General features: G+C 33.7%; 1 pseudogene; it reads right to left on the bottom strand.

Annotated features, from left to right (window-relative positions):
- Window positions 1-1,614: 1,614 nt before the first annotated feature.
- On the bottom strand, window positions 1,615-5,166 carry LOC110704438 (annotated as a pseudogene).
- Window positions 5,167-5,833: the final 667 nt, after the last annotated feature.

Here is a 5,833-nt window from a genome sequence, read left to right as displayed (position 1 = left end):
TCAAAGCGGGTCAAATAAAAAAGAACGGGGGAAGTAATATGGTGACATAAAGGTAGTCAAAAATTTAAATTTGACCGCATAAACATGAATGAAAAGATACTTAAAGAACATATATAGAAAGTATGAAGTATTAATTATATAAAATCAATACTTTTCTAAACAATGATATAAGCCTTGTTTGGTAAATGGCTTTTGACTAGCTTTTTGACTGGCTTTTGGCTTTTTTTTTGGTAAAACAGTCAAAATACATGTTTGATAAATGACTTTTTAGCTAGCTGAAAAGCCGGCTTTTCCGCCAAAAATAAAAAGCTAGTAAGACTAGCTTTTTAGTTTTGGCTTTTGTTTTTTCATTAAACAAATTACTTCTTTATTAATAATTAATAATTAATAATTCTAATAATTAATAGTTTGTATTTTGTATTAGTAATTAATTACAGATTAGTAACTAGTAATTAGTAATTAATAATACTTATAATGAATGAATTAGAACACATAACAATGTCTTCTAAGATCATTTTGCATAGTTACAGCCAACAGCTGATTTTACCAAACATATTTACAAACAACAAATGGTCAAACAGTCACTACGAACAGCCAATAATAACAGCCAGTCAAACAAGTCAAGTTAAACAGCCAGCAACCAACAACCATTTGCCAAACAAGGCCATAATTTGTAAGGCACTATCCCAAACACATAAGGAATAGCAAAGTATACCGTCTTTAGACTTTAGAATCCATTCCCATCCTCTACCGTGAAATCAAGGGTAATATGTATAATGGACCTGCTATAATAATCGATCACACTAGGAATTATAGTTAACGTACCTTTATAATCAACTTCAATCAAATATAAAGGTTGAATTTATTAGAAAGATTTTGATGGGACTATGGGAGAGCATAGAACTTTCCTAGTTGATAGCAAAAACACTATATGTAACACTCATGTATGCCCTCCTAAATAAGCTGATACACTTATCTAAATTTATACTTATAACAAGTACAATACGGTTGAAAAGAAAACGAGGTTTTTCTTGTCAATCCACCATTAACTTAAATTTGATGAATTTGGTTTGATTTTGTTTAAGTTTTGCTTTACGAGACTCGTATTATGCTACGTTAAAATTAGTTTACTTTACTCAATCTAATTAAACTTCACTCCGTTCTTCCTCCATTTTAGATTAATTACAATACTTGCCTTTTTCATTTGTGTTTGATTAATTGCAACACTTTGGATAAGGAAGGCCAAACCCATCTAAATACAAAAATACCCCTTTTTCTTGATTTCATTTCTTCACCCTTGAGTGAATTAAAATATCAAACAACTCATACGAAAAATGCAAATGGCATGAACAAACTTTGGTGAATAAAAATTTGACCTAATCAAGATCAAGTAATCTAATCAAAACAAGGAACATATATCATGTACTGATTTATTGGGTTGAAAGGTAATTCAAATTTCTATAGTTCATAGAAAACAACGTATACTTTGATTAGGATAATCTTGCTTTCAAAACATTAGGTGTCTCACGAAAATTAATTTTAGCACACCTTATATTGATTCTGGCACTCCACATAAGAAGAGACAGAGTATATAAAACTATTTCCTAGCAAAGGATCAAAATGTCTAGATATAAAGAAACGTAGCCTTAATTTAAATGCCTTAAATTCAGCACTCTACTTATCAAAGGCTCCGGTTAAGAAACCACAAAGTAGGTTATAAAAATCTTAACAATGACTTTAGGAAGTAGGTAAATACAAGAACTACAACAATGTGATACCACCTTTTGCAATTGTAGAACACAATAATAATACATGACTGTCAATCAAGAACCTAATGGTGAATGAAAGTTTAGCTATACTATAATTGAATCACGAAACCATGCCTTACACCACAACAACGTTATAGATTGAACAAAATAAGCAACACTAACAAAATTAATGAGCAATAAAACTAGAACGAAGATTGTTCATAATAGTTCCCTTACGCAGCCAATACAGCAGGACGCTTGTACTTGAAAGCTTGGCAGAGTTCATGATATTCATTCCTGTAATACTCCAATGAGAAACAAAGCTGTCGTATTGCCTCTCGTTTTTCCTCTGATCTATCATAGATTAGTTCTCTTTGCTTCTCTAGCTCTTTCTCCTGATCTGTTATCTTCAACCTGAATTCCTCCAGTAGCTTCTGTGTCTTTTCTGATTCTTCAATCAGTTTCGAATGTTCTGCAGTTAATTTGCTGATCCGGTCCTCCATTTGTAGCATATTAGTGTCTCGAGCATTCAATTCAGCAACTAGTTCCTGCACTTTGGCAAACACTTCATCCTTCTCTACCACTAACATGTCATACTTGAGTTTACTAGCATCAAGGGTTTCTCTCAACTGTTTGATTTCAATCAACAGATCTGATTCTCGTGCTTTCTTTGTAACTTTCCAGCTTCAATCATTTCAACCTCGTATTGCTTTATCTGCTCCTCCAACAATTTGTTTTTCGATTCTAAGGCATCCTTTTGCTCATTCAAACAAGTAATGTTGTATTGGAACTGTGACCTCTCCTTAGAGAAATCCTTTTGGGCATCATTTAAGGCCACTTTGAGCTCCTCAACTTCACAAACATAATTTTCTAATTCATTAGTGATCTTATCAATTGTCTCTTGCAATTCAGAAACCAGCCTTCTCTCCGAAACCAGCTCAGTTTGTAAGATATCAATGCTTTGGTTGGCCAAATCAAGCTGAACTTGAAACTGTTTCCGATGTTCTTCATGTTCAATTCTGAATGTTTTCTCCATTTCTTCTGCATTCACCTCAGAAATCCGAATCTTTTCTATCGCCCCTCCTAGCTCTTCAACCAAAGTCAAATTCTCATATTTCAACTTAGAAATCTCTTCTTGAGAAGATTCAAGCTTTTCCTTTGTGAGCTTGAGCTCAACCTCATAATTAGCCACTTTTTCAAGCAATTCTTCATAGAGCACTTCCTTCTCGTTAAGCATACCTTCTTTGCCTTCTTTGATGGCTATGTGGTGATTTTCTTCTACACCATTGGTGTCAAACTCCAAATCAATAACCTCAGGCTGAAGGGCTTCATCGCCATTGGCATGCTGGGGTAAATAGTTCTTTTTAGGCAAATCATATGTACCAGACTCAGCATCCGATGATGATGGAGAAGACGCTGTTTCAGAACTTTCTTTTGTATAGATGTCAGAACTTCCACTAACTGAGCTTAGAAATGTCTCTGAAGTGTAATTAGGGGTGTTGTATTTCTGTGAACCAGGCTTTTGTTCCGGAGTTTGGAAAATGGACTCTTTATCTACATCAGACCCAAGCATGTCAAAAGTCACTTCAGGATGAAGCCAGATACACTAGCAGACTCATTCAAAAGTTTATGATAGACTAAACCGAGCAGGAAGAGAACTATAAGTCTACAACCACGATAACAAGAATGTGCTTTTACACAGGACAAAAGGAGATGAGGTAAGATGCTTACCATCAACTTTAGAAAGGCCGTTATTTTCAGGTGAAAGATCTTCCAACTGCAAGTTAGGAGACTGATTTTCTGCCATTGCAACCAATTCTGTGCTTTAATCCCCTCGTACAGCACAACTGCAATGAATATCAGAAGTTCAGATCACTGATTCAATGCAAATAAAACTTATAAAACATTCATCAATATAACTTAGCTTTAGCATTATCTTTTACATCTCCAAAACTTACAAGCAAGATAAATGACAAGGAATGCAACCAACTCGACATTACTATCTAATCAATACTTCGTATATTGTATGGTGTCCTGGCACTAAATGTTCTGCTATCAAGCAAGATAATGCTTTCAAGTAATATGGAGTATTATGCTACTAGTGGACACTGATTTGGCAAGTTATGTACTGAGTGCTGCTCTTGCAGAACAGTAATTCGCGCACATTATACTTATCAACTACTCACCGAAGCTACAAAATTCTAATTCTTCGAAAACTGTTGCTCTATATTCAGGAACAACCAGCCTCAAAAGATGCCAAAACAGTCTAATGACAACATAAAATGGATGTATTACTTAATTGACAACAAACATATCTACACAAGTGAAAAAAAATTCATATGAATGACATAAACACCAAGACCACACCTTAAACTAGATGATTCGTAAAGGAATCAACAATACATTCACCTTCGAGTAAACGGAACACCAGCACACAGAAAGGAAATCACTAATTCAATAATTTCTTACAAAGTATCGAATTTACAATAAAGACATAATGATACAAATGATGAAACTAGAATTATAGAAAGAGCTTATATTCTTACAAAATGAAATAACTCATACCCACCAAATTATGTAGTGTTATTTTGAGTTGCAGGATGCCCAATATCAAATTTATAGAAATTGCTTTAAATAGCCATCAAATTTCAAGGTATTACTCAGATCTAAGAAATCAATCGGATAAAATTCAAAAACCCATTTCAGAATTGAAAAAAACCGATGATCTTTTCGGAACTTGAGCACACTATTCCCTGAATTCAACTAAGTAAATTCAAAAAATAATTCCCAACCAATATCCAAAAATACTCCGTACAATGCAAGGTTTGGCTGAATTCGGAGTTAAAATTCCTACATATTCCAGTAACTTAGCAAAGATGCGACTTTTATATAATTTGAGGTAACTCGATAATTTGGAGTCACTTAATTGTTTCTTGAACAAAATGATTTAAAACCAAAACATCTACCATGATTTTGAACGAATTGAACCTAAAAAACCAAACTAAATAACTAAAAATACTTCGTATAAAATTTCATTCCTATATTTTAACTTCGTAATGAGACTTTTATGTGATTTGGGGTGATTAAGTCATATCGACTTGAAAAAAAATCGACAGAAACACAAAATTTCCACTACAAATTTGAACCCATAAACTAAATCAAAGAACAGATTAAAATATATTTCATCAAAAAAATTGATTACCTTTTCTTTTCAATACTTTTTTTTGGGTAGAATGAGAGAAATAAATTGCTGAGGAGAGAGAAAGAGCAGTGAAAGAAAGGTTGTAAAGTGAAGAACTGAAGAACAACAAGAAAAGGTGAATAATAAGAGAAGTTAAAGGTGTGGGGGAGGGCCCCAGTTTTTAAGGGCACATGTTTTGCCGCCTTTCTGTCATTTCAAATGACCAATTTTACCCTTCATTTCAAAATTCAAATGCAAAGTTCCAAAGGGTATTTTTGTAATTATGTGTCCAGCATTTTGCATGAAAATGATGGGTTTGTTGCTTTCTTTGTGTCAGGCGGGAAAAATAATGCAAATTAAAGTTAAAAAATGGGGTGTCAATTGGACCAACAGGGTTACTATTAAAGGGTTTATGATCAATCTACTTTTTGAATTTGATTTAATAAGTATTTAAATTAATCCTCTTATTGAGACTATAGTGGAGTGGATGGATTGATCCTTGGATCTGATGATTACCGTTATGGTTTTGTTTGGTTTAATATTAGTAAAGGAAAGAAAGAGAAAGGAATGGAAGGGAAGGAAAAAGAAAGGAAGAGAAGGGACAAAAAAGAAACTATCATTTTACGGTGTGTTTGGATAGCAAAAGAGAAGAGAAAGGGAAGGGAGGGAAGGGGGAGGGAAAAGGTAAAGTTACATTTTTCCTCCAAAATTTTCCAACACTGGAAGGATTTGGTTTATTAAAGAGGGAGGGAAAATGAATCATTCCGTTTCTTTTCCCTTCCCTCCTATCAAAAGTTCTCTCAATCCAAACAAAGTGTTAATGTTTGGTTTGATTAGTAAAGGAAGGGAAAAGAGAGGAGTCTACTGTTTAGTATGACATTAGTAAAAGAAGGAAAGGGAAAGG

The sequence above is a fragment of the Chenopodium quinoa genome, unplaced genomic scaffold (genome assembly GCF_001683475.1).
Source record: "Chenopodium quinoa cultivar QQ74 unplaced genomic scaffold, ASM168347v1, whole genome shotgun sequence".
Lineage (NCBI taxonomy): Eukaryota > Viridiplantae > Streptophyta > Magnoliopsida > Caryophyllales > Amaranthaceae > Chenopodium > Chenopodium quinoa.
This window is presented reverse-complemented; position numbering and strand designations above follow the sequence as displayed.